The 19,292-nt window shown below is 29.7% G+C and overlaps 1 long non-coding RNA gene across 1 annotated transcript; it reads right to left on the bottom strand.

Annotated features, from left to right (window-relative positions):
• Positions 1 to 1,330: 1,330 nt before the first annotated feature.
• LOC133176706 (uncharacterized) lies at positions 1,331 to 4,962 on the bottom strand. The gene is made up of 4 exons (XR_009719542.1): positions 4,864 to 4,962; positions 4,622 to 4,712; positions 4,091 to 4,203; positions 1,331 to 1,387 (listed from the first exon to the last, which is right to left on the bottom strand). It is a non-coding gene; the product is annotated as an uncharacterized LOC133176706 (long non-coding RNA).
• Positions 4,963 to 19,292: the final 14,330 nt, after the last annotated feature.

Raw genomic sequence — 19,292 nt, 5'->3', positions numbered from 1 at the left:
CTACTATCTTATCACATGACTTTAATTAATTGGAATAACATTGTATACCCCCCCTCTGTACGGAATTTGGTTCGGTCACATTATTTGACAGTCACGTGATAAATGCATAAAATATTTACTGTATGTAGGTCATAAACAAATTTCAATATCACAATGGCATACCCTAGTTAGAATTAAAAATTTCAGTAATATATTGTATCTATATAACTTGTAGTTTATAAAAAGTGCTGCTGCTTTCAATAGAATTCGAATTTTATTAGTTTAAATTTCAAGTTATTTGGCTCTAGTCGAAATATGTGTGACCTTTACCAGGTATATTATTTATTTTTTAAGTAATGTTCTCGAATTCGGGAAAGCGGCAGCACTTTTAAAGTTAAGGAATGTTTCCGTTATGCATATTCAAAAAATAATCAGGATCTATTAAGTATATGCCCTTGCGAAAAGGCGATTTAATGAGGCACCTCGGCATGAAACATACACACCCTGTAAACAAAAACACGTAGAGTTAATTCAATACATTCTCTCGATAGTTTTTAAATAATGGCTCTAAACAAAGGTTTCAGATTTGTATTAATGGTCTACCTAAGATTTGAAAATAATATTCTGTTTGATAATAAAATGCGTTTTTCACTGTTGAAAAATTACTTGATCCACCTCTCACTGCACTCAAAATGCGTCAAATTTTACTATGATGGCGTCATGTCGACAAGTGCATTGCGATCAGTGATTTGTTTATATCTTCCTATGTGGGATTTAACTAGCGACAAAAATGAATGCAGTGGTAAGTTTTGATGTAGTTCATCAATTTTAGCCAGTTTAAAACCGCACATTATTTCATTTTCTTATATTGTGAGGAATTGCTATTTTTGTGTGATGTCACAGGAGACATTTTCCGTATAAATTAGGCCTTGCCCCCTTTATTCAGCCTTAACAGAGCTGCGAATTAGGAATAATATATAATCAACACAATTTGTGTAAGACTCCTTCCAGTGAGTCAAATTCCTGATGAAAAACGTCCTGTCATATAAGGTAAAATTTTATTAAGCATAATTAGCTTCTATTTTCTTTTCAGGAACTATCTCAGTTGTTTGTATTTAGTAATCACCTTTTATATATACATACCAGCAATAACCATGCAACATACTATTGCATCCAATTCGTAAAGGTCATGTGGAATTTCATCTGTGAAGGAAATTTCACATTCGTCATCCTTGAGTATGGACTCCGTATTGTGAAACACTCGGGCGTCGAATTCCCTCTTTACTTTCCAAGGAATGTTAATATTAAATAAGTATTCCGTTGCTAATAAAACATGGGTATATTCTTCTCTGTTAAAATTATCCCGATAATAATCAATCAAGGTCACGCTTGCATCTTTGGTAGATTTCTTCGTAGCAAAAATGAAAACAAGAAATAAAAAAAAAATGTCATTGCAATATATATCTATATTGTGTGATTTGATATTTGCTTCATCCAACTCTTTGAAATGGTGTATTTTCGCCAGGCTTGCCGAGCGAAGATACACCATTTCAACGCGTTGGATAAAGCATATATCAAATCACATACTTTTAGATGATCTGTTTATCTCTGTGAAACTATGTGGATTGATTTCTACCCAAATCGATGAAGCGTAAATATTCTCGTCATGTCATTGATAATTTAAAAGCAATTACAGAGTCAACAGGGCTGAATTAAAAAAAATGACCAAACGCATATTTATCAACCCACACTAAAAATACAGGCAATGAAAATAGATTTCTATGTCTTAGCATATGTCTTTAGATTGTGTTTAAATACCTGCCGAATATCTCGTAGATATCTCAATTAACAAAAACGTTATGCCCAAAAATGATGCTAAAATTGTTAGGAGTGCAACAGCTTTTTGTGACTTTTTGAAATTTCAATATTTTTTGGAGATTTGTGAAATAAATAATAATGCTTTATGTTGGAAATAAAGACTTTCCTGATAATAGTCAAAGTATTGAGCTTTAAATGTGGACTGTAGTAACTTTTGTTTAATCAAGTTTTGATCATGACTGATGTTTGAAAAATTGTTATACCATGTCAGGAGTGCAACAGAAAAAATGTAGTGTTGCCAAAAAAAAAAAAACATCAATTGTAAAATTCTGAAAGAAAATTAAAACAAAAATGAATTTTTAAGTGTAAAACAATAACTGATAAACATTCTAAAACTTAAATATTGTTATATAAATCACAAGCAGCATTAATGAGAGTCAAGTATATGTGCACACCCAATAATTTCAGGAGTGCAACATTTGATATTTTGCTCCAAAGCATGAAAAAACTATGATCATTATATGATTTTCTGATTTTTATTTTGGAAAATAAAGACACAAAGAACATTTTAACCAAATAGATTTATCAATTACAGGATCTCTCAGTGCTTCAGGTCTATATTTCTATGGTCAGGAGTGCAACACATTTTTTAAAGATTCAAGTTGTATGACTAAAACACTTCCATTCATGCTTAGAAGTATTCATTAATTGATAATGATGTTTTTGTATAATTTGATACTAAATAATTGACAGTTTTATTATTAAAATCCTTCCTTTTCCAATTTTATCAATTCAGATGTGTTTTTATCTTTTTGTGCTTTTTTGATTGAATATTAAAAATAAACACACTAAAAATTGTTAAAAAATTTCAAGTAATTCCTATTCAACTTCACCGAAAAAAAAAGAACAAGATCTTATGTAATTTTCACTTCACAATTTTACTTTAAAGGCCCAAATGCTTTTTGTAAGGAGTGCAACAAATATGTTAGAATTATAAATCATCCAATAAGAATAAAAATACAGAAAAAATGATGAGTAGAATTTTTCTAGTGGGTTACTGTGTTTGTCCTCTAAGGGAAAATATGCTATAAAATATATTTTATCTTCTAAATATACATTTAAGCTAGTTTTTTTGGCATAAATAGGGAATAATTCCAAAAAGATGCGAATTTCAAATACTTTCATCTGTTTTAATTATGAAGTATTGGACAATAAATATTGCACAATTTCATTACCACTTGATACTGCCAACACTTTATGAATTTTTATGTTCTATGGTTTTAATTTTAAATTTTACTGCAGTCAGGAGAGCAACAAAACTCTTTTATAATTACCAATGTTTTTATCTATCTTTACTAAAAAATAAGTTGAAAAAAAAATGTTTGATACTATTTGATGTTCAAAACATTATGTCTATCAACAAATTACAGAAATTTTCAGTCAATTCAGGGAATAGTTTTCATCATTTTCACATATATTTTTAAATGCAATTTGTATATATTACACTTTGCAAATAACCATGTTTTAAGGTCTTAAAAATATGAAAAATATGCCGTAAGTGATGAAAAATATCAAAACGACAAATTGATTTACAAAGTAAGAATGGGTTACTGTGTGTTATGATTTTTATAACAATGTTAAATAAAATACATATCATATGTCAGGAGTGCAACACAATAATGTAACATAGGGTCACCTCAAAATCTAGTATTTTTTGTAAGAGAACTCGTATATAAAATTCTTTTTTTACTTAGATTCAAAGAATTGACTTGAACAGACAAAAGCAAATGAATTTCGGGGAATTTTATTGCTTCATATGTTTTTCATATTAAAACTTTTCAAACCAGAATTGAAATAATAATGTAAAATAACAATCAAAAAGCCAATTTTTTGGATACTCAATCAATGTCTAGATTTAATCATTTATACCCCTTTTACCATTTTGAAGCATAAAAAAACTATAATTTCTTGTGATCATGTATTTTAGAGGGTCTTTAAAAGTGTAATGATATTTTCTTTTTTCAAAAGACATTTTACTAACAAAAATTCTGAAACTTTTTAATCCAATTGTCTATTCTATTGCCACTTCAGGATTTTAAGCTAAAATGCATGTGCAATATGATGATATAAGTGAAAAAATATGTTATAAATAGTTGAATTTTTCCCAAAAATTTCAGTTTGGTGGTCATTTATTTTAATTCACCCACAAATAACCTTATTCTAAGCGGCACAGAGAGATTCAAGAGAACCAAATATTTATAGATTTGAGATATTGTTTATTTGTTACATGTACCTTGGAAGATAATATAGGAAATTTCATGTCAACTGCATTTGCAACAATTTGTTTCTGGAAACCTCCGTTGTCAAGCGATAAAGCAACAGGCAACACCACGTGTCCACAAATAGCTGTAAATTAGTGAAAATGGCCTTTACATAATATCCAAAATAAATAAAAACTTTTTTTAATTAGTACTTCATTTTCAATATTTGTTTTCATATTTTAAATGGTTTGACTTAATTTTCATATTCATCTATTGCATTTTTGTAAGAATGTTGATTAAAAGCGTCAATGTTTATACAGTATATGTTTTAATTCGATTTCTTAACTTTGTCTTTCATGAATTGGAATTGTTTTATATTTGTTGTACATAAATGAAATACAAAACACAAACGAAAGTGTACTAAAATTTCTTTAAAATATAAAGATTCTTCATTAGTAAAAAAAAAAAGGTAGACCGTACAAACTTAGCAATCCATTTAAAATTGCATTAGAAAAGAAACCAACTACGGTCATTTTCATATTAATCATACGTCAATGCAATACCTTCGATCATGCGTTGGAAATATTTCACTTCATTTTCTTTCCATTTTGAATCGCCTCTTTCAAATGCATATTCTCCCATTTTAACCAACATCTAGACATTGAATAAGGATTTAAAATATATCCAAAATTTATCATAACTAATACCTTTAATAACATATGCCCTTTACCTTACACCACTACTTATAGGATAAAAAATACTATGATAGATTTCTAAATATCATAATCACTTAATAATGATATACTTGTATTGTTTCCTTGGTTGTTTTCTGGTGAATAATCACTTTATCCTGATAGAACAAGGTTTTCCCAACGACGTCCAAGCACGGCAACCCCGCTTTTTCTAATTAAAAAAAACAAATATGTCTCATCACAGAAGAGTCAAATTTATAATTTTTTTAAATAACCACCGATTTTTTTTTACATACTTGACACACTTCGTATATTGCGGAGGAGTCTGTTTCTACCCTCCATCGTCTTGCGCTCATTTTCTGCTTGTTCGCTGTCTATATCTTTGTAAGGGTTGCTAGCAAACAGAAGATACAGTAGGACTTTCTCTTGTTTAAGCTGCGGTTCGTTCTCATTTAACCAGAAATCGACGGAAATCTGAAACGACGTAAGCAATAGACATTTTAACGTTAGAAGTCAAGCGAAGGGGCAATTAAAAGCACAAGCTGTTACAAGAATACAGTATTATTCTGAAAAAAATAATAGCTTTCCCAAAGGATGGACAAAATAGCTAACAAATTATATACCAGATTAGGTAGAACTCAAAGATATCTTTAAAATATTATTTTTTATTGTATCGTTAAACAACCGAAAATAAACAACATTGAATTTGTTACTGTAGATTTTACTATTCTATAGACATTTCTTCAATCCTTGCTTGAAGACCATAAAATGTTTCTTTCAAATCAATATATATATATACTACGAAGTGTGTGGATTTATATTATATATTTCTATATATATATATATATATATATATATATATATATATATATATATATATATATATATATATATATATATATATATATATATATATATATATAATTCCAAAGCTAAAAGATAAAAGACTCAGAAGAAAATTTAAACAGTATATTCGTTATAAAGTTATTAAGTTTTCAAACTAAAGAGAAAACACATTTTAGTTTACGTTTGTTTGATTTTAATTAGAATTTTTGTACATGATTAACAAAAGAAATAAGCTATGAATTTTATTCTTCTCCCAGATAATTGTTCAGTACTCAAATACACCTTGGTCAAGTTTGGAGAACAGTTTCATATATCAATATTGAATTCTTAATAAAAAAAAAAGAAAGAAAAAAAAAAAGTTAAAGTGTATTTTAATCACACTCTGTTAATAGTAAGCAGTACAGCTAGAGACTCAAAAGTTACTTCTGCTTGAGAAACATTCTTTAGTTAAAACCAAAGGATTTACACGTGTTAATGATAAACTATCTTTTTCATGAATATTTTTTTTTACATACTATTTTCAAAAAATAATTATATTTCATTTATAAGTGATACAAATCAATAAATGCAGATTGATAAAACTAAAATATTTAGTTTTTGTGTAAGGCACATTTCATTCTTTTGATAATGGTTTTGCATTTCAGTGCAATAATTATGAATGAATTCTATTGTCCTAGATTGGCTTGTAATATTCTGTAAATGTGGATAAAAACATTGCTATCTACATGTAAATTGCTTTAAAATAAAGGCTGAGGGCATTCCTTTTATATTTTTGCATACCTTCGTTTTTCCATCACCAGCCTTGATATATCCATGCATATCTGAAATCAATGTTCACGTCGTTTTTACTTAAATGCAATATTTAAAGTTATGGAGCTGAAACGTTGAAGGAAAAAAAAATAAAACGAAGGCTTACTTTATCAACGACTTTTGATTTTTATTTTTAGCATATCGTAAAATGTACCATAGCCATTGATAATAATTGCTCAAGATATTCTTAATTTAAAATCATAATATCGTCAGATGTTCTTGAGGGGGAAATATCAAAATGGATCGTGCTGTAAAATAATTTTTTTTCATTTTAAAGAATTAAATTCTTTACACGCATTGTATGCAAAATTTGATAAAATTTACGTTAGAATAATTACAAAATTTTTGTTCATGCGAGATTTTTGACTTCCTATGAAAAATTTCATTTCGAAATAAAGTTAACGTCGTTCAAAATTCCTAAATATTTTCTGAAAAAAGTCTAAATTATTCTTCATGAAACATGTCCTTAATAAAAAAAAAATAATAACCTTACTGTTCTTAAAACTTTACAAGAACTCTTTTCTGCATACCTTTACCGAGGGTTTTTTTCCCTCTCTGAAATTTATACATGTACGTTTGTCAAATAAAACGACTTCTAAAAAGATATACACTGTTGAATCAAATCTTTTGTGTACGATTACAAATGATTAATTATTATAATAAAGCATGTGATACAATTTACAATTATGGACTGTTAAGTACTTAGACGTCCCAAATTATCAGGTCTGAATAGGGTGGTCCCCCCAGTGCACTTGCGTATCATGCTCTAGACCAATCAGATTGACTGTACTATTCTGAAAGATACTGATTTACCGTCTTGAAGTATCGGAAGATGAGCAGGATAAAATCTAAAGGTTGGCAATAAATCATGCAACTTCAGGTCAGTAAATTTCCATCCGCTCCTAGGATAATCATCGCCGTCCCATTCCACAGAAACAACATTCCTCCCTGCGTTCACTTTATAATTGGTAATTGTTGAAATAGTTCCTTGTTTATTTTCTGTAGATGATAATAACAGAATGTCAATCAAAAAAGACTAATAAGTACTTTGTTTTCTTCCTTATTGGTATCAAAAAGCTTACCATTTGCACTTTCGATTTCGCAGACAGTTGCACCTTCAAATAATCCAAGTGCTTGGATTTTGTTTTCTGATGAAAATGCCGATCTGGGATGATCTAATTTTTCTCTGCAAAATAGACCAAACGCTTAAACAGGAATGCGTGGCATAAGTAAATGAATTAAATCTAGTAAAATTATTTTTTATCGTATACATTCATTAATAGGGAATCTATCATTGTTTAGCATAAGTATAAGTGTTCGTAAATAGTGAGATTATGAAGAAACAAGAGGTACTTTCAAGAGACATTCAATAATCATTCAGTATATTTCTTCTCAAATCCCGCAAAAAGGGCCAACGAATGGGAAAAGTCATGTCCTTATCGTATTTAAGTTCTTAGCAATTTTCTTTTTGTCAAAAATTAATACCTTTGAGAGGGATCAATCATTCGATAGAACCTCAACTTCATTTCTCCTTTACCAGACATGTAACATCTTGAACACAGGTCATAGTCTTTGTTTTCACACTTCCAACGCACGCCTTTAATTTTTTTGCCACATTCATCACATCGTACGTTACTATGTTCAACACCTGTAAAATCAAACTGAATAATAGTAAAGTAGATAATGTTTCAAAAAAATGCTATGAAAAACCTTGATCAATGGAGTTTATTATAGTAAATATTTTACCTATTTGACTGTTATCGTAAAGAAAAATTGTTTTCTTCTTTCCAATGTGTTTCACTTTTCCGTCACCATCCCACTGTACGAAGAATTTGGAATCTTTTTCAGTCTATAAGAAAGTTTTTCTCTTAATATAAGTAGAAATACTCAGACTTGAATTCACAATAAAATGGTGACATAAGAACTGAAAAGAACTGTACTGTTGAATGTTTGGATTTTGCATTAAAAAAACACTGTTTAGCTGTTATAGAAATAATAATTAATGTGTTGAAACATTCTTTTAGTCTGCACTTTTACTATAAGAAAAAAATATGATTTTTTTTTTATTGATACAGACGGTGTGTATGTGTCTTTATTCGATAGAAAGTGTCAATTATCGGTACTTTTGAAGAATAAAACTTACTTCGTTTGAAATTACTGTTCCAACATATTGTTCTTTTTTTCCATCTTTGTGTTTTGCTACAACTCTCATCCCGGGTTTTGCATTGTCTAGATTATTCGAAAAAGCTTTTGAATATCAATATGATAATGAAACGTAAAATACTACTTATATATTTGACTGATTTACCGACAAACCTCATTGGATTATGGTTTCCTTTCCTTACACTTAAAAGTAGTAATTAACGATTCATTAATAAATTCCTATTGTCTGCAAATTTAAAGCTTTTAATCCACAAGTCTATGTCTATTTCATGATCCCCAGCCTTTTATATGTATACAACTTAAATGCCTTAAAATTATGCATAAAAATTCTTGCAAAAAATCAAATCTAACATAGCCATATATTTCATATCATTAAATAAATGTATGCTGTACCGACTTTTCGTCCATTTATTCAAAATTTCATGATTTTTATTTACATTTAAATTTACAAACCTTTTGTAATAATCTGTAAGTGATCTTCATAATATTTGAGTCCTTTTCCTGGCGTCACACATTTTAAATCTACTTTTCCCTCTCTTCCCACTCTGTATCTTTCCTCGCTCCTTGCATCATCCCATTTAACGAACGCATCACAGTTAAACAGATTCGATTCTTCGTTATTAAGTTCTTTTACTGTACCTTTAAAAATAGTCATTCTTTAAAAACTATGGCGTCAAAGTGTACATTAAAGATAAGATGCTATTTCTATTATTACAATCATGCAATGCGAGCTATTGCAATGCATAAGTTTAGTTTACTAGAATGACTCTATTGTTGATGTTTTTAAAATGCATCATCATTCTTTTAAATCATTTCCTCTGAATTTTTGGTTGTTGTTTCAGGATTTTCATTCTTTTTGTTTTGTTTTATGCAGCATAAATTATATGTACAACAATCATTGAGACCTCATTTCATCTACGTAGAGGATTGAATTTTGAATTTAAATCATTTTCTTTTCTTTAGGCAGAGGGTTACCTGTTCTGTTATTGTCTCTTCGTAGTGCTACTCTTGCACCGGGAAATATTCCATAAACATTTTTGTGGTTATTTTCTTTTGAGTCCATACCACGAATTCCAACTTCAATACTGAGACATTAATTCATTGATTAAAAAATATTTCTCTCTCTCATTTTTATAAATATGGATTTTTTAAATGACTTGAAATTAACATCTCTTATTGTCTTTCAATTCTTACCTCCTAGAATTATTGTCTAGTTTTCTGTGAAATGGATGGTTGATATTATGCTTATCAAGCATGTAACATCGCGTACATAAATCGAAGTCTTTACAGTGAAGGCATCTCCATTTTATACCACGTATGGGAAATTCTCTGCAATTGTCACATTCGTAGGCTTCGTGTATAGCTCCTTATAATACAGAATACAATATCAAATTGTTATTTAAACAAGAATAGGAGGTCTATTTGCTTATACCATAGTCATATTTTGTTATCTTGATTCACAAAATGTCGAAATATATGTATGAATGTATCATAAAGGAAATAGTGTTCTGTTGCTTGTAAACGTAATTAAATAACATTTCCTTGATTCCTGCAATTCTATTAAAATCACTATTTTCCTCACAGACTAAATTCATGGTAGAAGACCCACTTATGAAATAAATAAATCAAACACCCTTTTGAAACACCTTTTTTTCTTCAGCAAATGACCAAGCATTGTCATCAGTCGAAAAGTGGGGTGCCATTTTTGGATCCCTGTCACTTATTTGTTTAACGTTCCTTCAAGATTTTTTCACTCATATTAAAAAGCTACCATTTGTCTTTGTAGGGCTGCAAATTTAAACCTATACTCGACACTTTTTGTCTTCGATCGTTTTCGTACAAGCACCTACTACTTCAGGGTTTCATCCGGAGGACCGGTCTCCAAGTCCTATATTGGGATTCTAACAGCGACGGAAGGATCAACCTTTTACTCCGTGACTCTGAGTAATAGCCATAACCATTGTACCATAAGGGTGACTTTGTTTATTAGTAACAAGCCAGTCAAATTATATCATTTTGTTTTTTTAAAAACGAAACCTTCCTCAGACAATACAAACCTGACACTCCTTAAACTTTAAACTTGGTGCATATATTTCTTGAGTATTTTTCTTATGTGACGATTTGTGATTCTCAAAGTCTTCAGTATGTTTGTTCAATTAGTGTTTTACCAAATAAGATAATTGATATGACTTGACACAGAAGGTTAAAGGTTATAATTCTGTTCAGGTTCCTTTTGGGGATTTTTTTTTTTGACATTTTCTCTTAAATTCAGAGGAATGTAAAGGAATAAAATGGATGGTTTGATTATTGAGCAGATCTTGATTTATGGTAAAAGAATTACCAGTCTGAGCATTATCCAGTAGTAACAAATTGTTCTTCAGATTTTTGCCTGTTTTATCTTGCACGTTATATTCCTCCGGTTTGTCTTCTGAGTCCCAGAGAACAAGAACTTTGGTGTCTCTTGCTTTGACCACTGTTCCAATACAGTGTTTTCCTTTGAAATCGCTGTTTTTGTTTTCGACATCCGGATTTAATACAACTCGTTGTCCTTGCTTAATTTTATCTAATAAAAATTGAAGGAAAAAATAAAAATCTTTTGAAACTTTCTTTTCTTTAAATAAAAAAATAATCCTTTAAAAAGCGTTTATTGCCCTCGGTTGAAAAAAAATACATGTATTACTTTATAAGAGTATAGAGTACAGTATTTTACTGTGTAATAAATCAATTCATTAAAATAATGAATAACACGTACCTCCCTCGTATGCCTCTGTAACATCATATCCTGCGAATGTTTCACACTCATAGATCTTATCTTTAATCTTTGGGTGATCTTGGATATCCTATTTAAAGCATTAATTTTCAAACATTTACAAATATTGTAAAATATAAATCATTTAATCAATAGTTTGAAAATTTCTTGCGCAAAAGATTCAGTATATTCCTATAAAATTAATATATTTCGGATTTTTCTGATATATAAATAAAGGTCCATGTTGAATAAGCTTATGTAATGAATTGCCGTATAGTGTAAGAAGCTTAAGAAGGTACCCCTTTCTTTTGTTTATCTCTATTGTCGTCAGAACTCAACCATCCTCTCCACCACTTCTATTAAGTAGAAAGTTAAAACCTGATAAATGTATGTGCAAGCAATACTTCTGGCATCGTTGATCTTAGCAAATAAGCACATTACGTTACCCTACCTCATCATACGACAGTGACGAAGAATCTTCTTCACTACTCTCTTTTGTATTGTTTTCGTCCTCTTTGTAGACTTCTTTCTGAAATTATGATTTTACTTTTAATTTTCCATATTTTCCACTTTAAATGTTTTGCTTAAATTGATTTTTTTCTCCATACAGCTGCCATTTTATTATTTTGCTTATGCAAGCAAAACATAAGATAATCAGGGGTTCTGAGAAAGATCCTAGCTATTCACGTCCAAAATAACAAACACCATAAACGCTATGATATTTCAAAAAACTTGACTAACAAAAAATCCATTATGATAACACTAAAAAATCACACATTTTTTTTTACATTTGCATATATTTGAGGACGTTCTCCGACATCCAAACTGCCAGATTCAAATTTCAGACTTTGATAAAGAAACTTGTTCACATTCAAAAGATATTTTTAACAATACCTGTTATTCACTTAATTGAAAACTGGATAAGGAACCAAACCTTGAATAAATTTAAGTTTTACGATGAACAATTAATTATTTGGTAAAAGCTTTAAAATACAAACAGAATTATTTTGATACAAATGTTTTGTTTTTTCAAGCAAACATAATATGAAAACAATGTTATTCTCTTATTCCACTTAATTATAAACATATGATTTTATTCATGTTTGTTTGTTATATAACGTCCCTTTTCGAGAATTTTTCACTGATATGGAGACGTCACCACTCACCGGTGGAGGGCTACAAATTGCGACCTATACTCGACACTTAGGGCCATTGAGCAGTGAGTGATCCTTTTCGTGCCAGCACTTACTGCGACAAGGGACTTCGATTTATACGGCCTCATCCGAAGGACCCATCTCCACGTCCCGCTGAATTTATTTTACTTTTATTCTTTACATATTTCTTTTCAATAAAATTTGTCAATGTAACTATCCTTATGATTTGAAGTATTTTTTTCTACTAATATAAATTTCAAATCAAACTATTCAGCATCAATCTTACCTCATACTGTTCTGTACTGTCTTCTTTTTCCTCTTTATGAGGCTCACTCTTTACCTAGAATGAATTTAAAAAAAAGAAGAAGGTATATTTCCTAGATTTATTCTTACACATATCTAAATCATTTGTTAACTAAATCATTTTTTAACATGTGAAAAGCGATATAAGAAAGATAAATCCAGTTAATCTTCTTTGCTACACGAAAACGAAGCCTTTGCTTTTCCCTCATTATCCCAACCATTAAGGAACGTATTAATTGCTAATTTGACATGATTCGCTCAAAAATCAATATCATGAAGTTTAATATAAATTTCATTCTTTTTTGACATCATTTTACAGATAAAAACAGATGACCCTGTTTGACTCGAAGATACTTCTTACAAAGATCTGGACATCTCAAGATATTGTTCGAGTTCTGTTTCGTTGGAATTTTACACACATGCATTTTATACATATACTCAAGAGCTCGGCACACTTTAATGTATAGATTTAACATCTACAACATACAAATAAATTCAATCTAAGATCCATTCATAATCAAATTAAATTCGCTAAACCGCCATTTTTCTTACTTTACTCAGACTCTCCTTCTTTATGATTATACGTGACATTTTAAGCGAAATCGAATTATTAAGGCTCTAACGTGTGTTTGTTTCAGTAAAACATTTCTTTTTATTATTCACATATAAGGAAACAAACAAAAACAAATTTTCCATGATCTGAAATGTAATCAAAACGTATTTTTATTTAAATCCTTTTATCTTGTAGTGCCTTTGTTACATGTAACCTATATAAAAAATCAGGAACTAATTTCACGCTGGTTTCGGTTGTTATCCTCACCAAACTCTGGTTGTGATCTAAGGTATCAAGGTTTTATATAGAATAGTAACCATGTACTCATCACAAGAATACTTTTCATCAGACATAGAAAGTATTATTTCCACATCAAATACCAAGATCATGATATGAATGTGCACTTAAAAAAATTACTTTATGAAATACTATAAAAATCACACAATTCATGCTTTATTTGTAGTATTTTAACAAATTATTTTAACTTGCTTTATATTCTCCAAAAGTAAAATGCAAAAATTACAACTCCCTTAGAAAAATATTTTAAAATACAACTGTTGATTTTTTGGATAATCTGGTGAAAAAAATCTCAAGTTTGTTACAAGCTCAGTGCATATTTCATTCTAAAAAGACATTTTTGTTTGATTGTTTAACGTCCCGCTCTCGAAAATTTTTCACTCATATGTAGACGCCACTAATTGCCGGCGGAGGACTGCAAATTTAGACCTTATACTCGGTATCCAGGGCCATTGAGAAGTGAGGGATCTTATTCAATCCGGCACCTACTGTGACACGGGACATCCGAACGACGGGCTCAACGTAACGAAGTGGATTCGAACCCGCGGCGTAGGGATCAATTCCTTACTCCGAGATTCTAGAGCAAACGCTCTAACCTCTGCGCCACCTGGCCGACCGCCACTTTTAAAATGTTTTCTGAAATTACTTTGAACATATTATTGACCTTTACTATTCCGTAAATTCCAGTGAATGTGTTCTGTTAGTGCCTGGGTAAAGTGATTATTTTAAGATAAAACTGTAACTTCTTGAATCAATAAATTTGGGGAAAGTAAAATTTTATTGAAAAATATTTAACATTGCAGCAATTTAAAGTGTGATAGAATATTGATCTTACTTCTATTTTCTCTGAACTGCTGTCTTCGTTTTCTTCTTGAGGTTCAATATGTAGCTACAATAAAAGGTATAAAAATGTAAAGATTAAGCATCGTTTTTTTCCTGTACACAAGCAAATAAAATGGGAAAATGTAATGATTATAAAATTAAAATTTCTTCACATAAAAAAAAATCTTACTTGTTTCAGTAAATTGACTAAGTGTTAACATAAATATTTCATTCTAACAATTGCAAAGGAATTCAATTAAGAAATGAGGTATCATTTTTAAAAATCTATCGGGATATAACTACGGGTTGGTCACGAGATCAAATTCCATAAAGCCCGATAGATGTTTAAAATGATACCTTATTACTTATATTTACATTTGTGACTTATTCATATTTTATATTTGCCTGATTATTATCTTTAACGCGTGAACTGTTTTATTTTTCAAACTCTACGGAACGAGTGTGATCTATTGATTGCGTGTCGACCCTTATTGACGTCACTGAGAAATTACATCGAACATTTATGACGTGAGGAACCAGTGTTTATACGGATATAGATACGCATTGCTTTCAATAGTGTTATATGAAAGAAACCATTTGTAAATGTAAATATATAAAGGTACAAGTTTTTTTTTTATGTAAACATTATCTTAATCTATAAATTATTTAATCCTCACTAGGAGATGAAGCTAAATTTGAAATCATCATGTATTTAACATATCGTCAGGATGTCGGTGTTTTAGTCCTAGTATTAGATTGATTGATTGCTCGTTGTTGTATGATCCATTCGAGAATTTTTTACTCATATAGAGACATCATCATATAACGGTGAAGGGCTTAAAATTTAGACATTTACTCGCACTCAGGGCCATTGAGCAATGAGGGATCTTTATCGTACCAACACCTGCCATGACACGGGGCCTCGGCTTTTAAGGTCTTATCCAAAAGACTCAACTTTTTATTCCAAAGTAGTGCTTCCTAATTTTTTCAGATCAGTCGCAGCCAGTTCTTGGACACACGACCTCCTGATCACGGAGCGAACCCTCTACCGACTCAGCTACCTTGACGGTCTTAGTATTAGAAAGAAAAGACTTGGATGTCTAAAATGCCATTAATTATCATATTATGAACCCCAGTTTTAATTTAAATTTAGGAATTTATTTAAAAATAAAAACAGTAGGTTTGCTTACTTAATTTCATCATTAAATGCCAGAAATTATTTTAATACAGTTTGATAAAACACTTAAGGAGGAAATCTTCTCATATTTCTAGTAAAAATCAATGAAATTTTCACAGAATCAGTAAGACATCACTAAGTGATGATATCAGTTGATCGTTTTATATTAGAGGCAAGGTCAAGTCAAGGTCATTACGTTTTCCCTGGACATTAGGAATAAAAAAAAAATTACTGTTGCCAATCATACAATGCCGACTTTTATTTCAAAAGATTAAATGTTTTTCTTTTTGCATAAAGAGATATTACCATATAGGGTCTGTACGATGATATAACCAAATTGACATAAATAATTCAAACAAAATGGATATTGGCTACTCCGAATTTTCTTATTTTTAATTTTTTTTAAAGGATATTTTAGTTATTTTCATATGTTTCCGATATCTAATTTTTTTCTTATTTTCACATATAATAAAATTGTCTCAAAAAGATTATTTAAAAACAGAATATTTTGATAGCTAATTAAGAGAGAAAAAACACTTTATACGGATTTTTGGCTCAAATTTGAACTTAGATTGGAAGCTTTTAAAAGTTAACATAATTGTAGTTTGTTTGGAAAATCATATTTACTTGACATTTTTTAAAACTTTAGTCCCTTATTATTAAATCAACTTTCATTTAAAAATTTTTCAAGTCTTTAATTGTGTAAAAATTATAACTAAATTCATTGTTCTATAATAACTTTGAGACGCAGAAAATAAGATATTTTCACACTCCGTCATTCCTCCAAAAATATAGTCCTTGCTAGATTTCAAACTCAGTTTACCATTTCTATTTAAAGTTGTAAAATTGTGATGAGGAAAGAAAAATATGATCTTTTAAATCTCTTACATCTAAATATATAAAATATATAAGCAAATATACTTTGAATATTTCATTTTGTCAGAAACCAGACAAGAATCCATCCTTTATTCAATTAGAACTATTTTGCATTGATAAATGCATGAAATGTATATTGCAAAATCATACCTCAAACTTGATATCATCGGATTCCATTTCTTGCCCAACTGCCTAAATTCAAAATGGAATATATATATATATATATATATATATATATATATATATATATATATATATATATATATATATATATATATATATATATATATATATATATATATATATGATTCCAAAAACTGCTGATTCAATATCAAATGCAGACATAACTTGTTATCCATATTCCTAAGTTTATAACTGAAAAATATATGCAATTATCATTGTTTTGTTTACATGGAATGCCTCTTTTTTCATTCGCCCTACGCCATACAAAGAAATTCAGAAAAATAATTGAAACGAAAATATAGTTTGTTTTAAGCTTTCTATTAAATAACAAAAAAACTTCTTACTATTTGAAAGGCATGCTAAAGTAACTCCTTTCAAATTAATACGGAACGAAAATAATAATTTTTAAAGGCATATTTTAGTCTAATAGAACGTAAACCCCTTGCTTTAAGCAAAATAATTTCTAAATGCATGCACTATTTCTGTATTTTTTACAGATCAAAAGAGATAGATAATGGTAATTGAAACGACACGAGTGAGAAAAGTAAGGAAAACAAATTCTCATATAGGTATATTTTCTGAAATAATTATGACAACTGCAAATATCTACCGTTAATACATAATACTGAAATGGGTAGTTTCTTGATATTTTTAGTACTTGATACCGTTGTATTTCAAAAATTGCAACAATCAAACAACTTTTTTTCAGGACTTATAATTCGTAACATCATTATAATGACTCCCAAAACTTTTCCCATAAATAATTCCAAATAGACTATAATTGTTTAACGTACATTTCCAATTTCATTAAGACCTGACGTCTTAGCTGTAGACAAGGATTTTTTTTTTCATTAAGTCTGTTGCATGCTGAGTGTGTTTAACTTGCTCAAATTTCAGTCAAAGGCATAGATTTTTTTTTTTATTTCTGTGGTCCCATTTTGAAAAATTAAATACACCCTTAATTTTAGGACACACAGTGCACGCGTCCTATAATTAGCATGGTTAGATAGGTATTACGAAGATAATTTTTAAAGGTCTTATACCAAAATGTTCTATACGTCCTATAATTAGAATGGCTAGAATGATTGTAATTAGCATGGCTAGATAGGTATTACAAAGTTAATTTTTAAAGGTCTTATACCAAAATGTTCTCTACAAAATTTAGTTGTCAGGTGAAAGATTGCAATAATTTATAATATAACAATTAAAAAGAATAAATCTTACTTCGGTTTCCTCTGTGCTGTTCTTCTCACTATCCCTATGCCCTTCGTTATCCATCTAAGAAAAGCAGATATTCTGTGTATTTCAAAGATTTTATTCATTTTTTAAAACATTTTGCAATGCGTTTGTTGTTTTAAACACATTGTAAATAATTATGAAGTGAACACAGTGGTTAACGGGGCAAAAGTACTGTAACTCTTACGTAATGAAAGGGTATAATTGACATTTCATTGTATCATAAAGGACTGTAATGCGTTTTTAATATTACTTAAACTGTTATAATTAATGTTTCTGTTTGTTTGTTAAGCTTTTGAATGAGCTTATATTTATTTATGTACATAATTATCTAGATTTAAGTAAACCTTCTTTAACATTTAAATGATGCTTATCCGAATTTAGACAAAAATTGATTTCCGCATCATATATTACCTATTTAAATCTTAAATTTAACAAAGGAAAAATAATATTTTCAAAGACAAATATCTGGGATTACCGACTACTAGTATATTGTTTTAGGAATGTTTGATCGAGAAAAAGCATTACGACATCATTCCCCTTTACCCCCCCCCCCCAAAAAAAAAAAAAAAAGATTTATTGCAATAATTAATAAGATACACGTCAGTAATAATAATATTATGTCAATTTAAGAATGTTTAACAGTAGTGACTATTTTTGGGCTTTTTTAAACATTTTGAAAAAGAAGAGCTCTGAATAATTAGATAGGAAAATGCTTTAAATATCAAAGCCATGGAACATGAAGTTATTTATTTACTAGATATAAGTTATAACTAGATACACAATTCTTCATGTTTCTAAATGGATCTGATGGGCAATATGATGGGCAATATAATGACCAACGGTCTTCTTAAGTATCCCTCTCTCTCCTAAATTGTCTCCCACGTGGCGCAGTGGTTAGATCGTTTGCTCTAGAGTCGCAGGGTAAGGAGTTGACGTCACGGGGTTCGAATCCCTATGCGGGACGTGGAGACCGTTACTTCGGATAAGACCCTATAAACAGATGTCCTATGACGTATTAGGTGATGTCACAAAAAAGATCCCTTGCTGCTCTAAGGCAGTGAGTGCTGAGTACAAGTCTAATTTTGCAACCCTCCATCGGTCCACCGGCAACTCAGTATAATTGAAAAGATATCGAAGAGACATTAAAAAAACAAATAAACTTTCCTTAAGTACGAGAAAGTATGTCAAGCATACCTGAAACACTGTTTCGTCCATTTATTTTTAATTGTTTACGCCTGTAAATTAAAAAAAATGCCAAAATAACCCTAACTGAATAGTTAGTTGTGATATACATGTACGATTGATGTATTTATTTCTTTAAGGTATTACTAAAAATGTAAACATTAAATTTTTCGGACATTATAAACTTG

Source organism: Saccostrea echinata, unplaced genomic scaffold, assembly GCF_033153115.1.
Source record: "Saccostrea echinata isolate AGI-Se365-2 ecotype Australia unplaced genomic scaffold, CSIRO_AGI_Sech_v1 ptg000081l, whole genome shotgun sequence".
NCBI lineage: Eukaryota > Metazoa > Mollusca > Bivalvia > Ostreida > Ostreidae > Saccostrea > Saccostrea echinata.
This window is presented reverse-complemented; position numbering and strand designations above follow the sequence as displayed.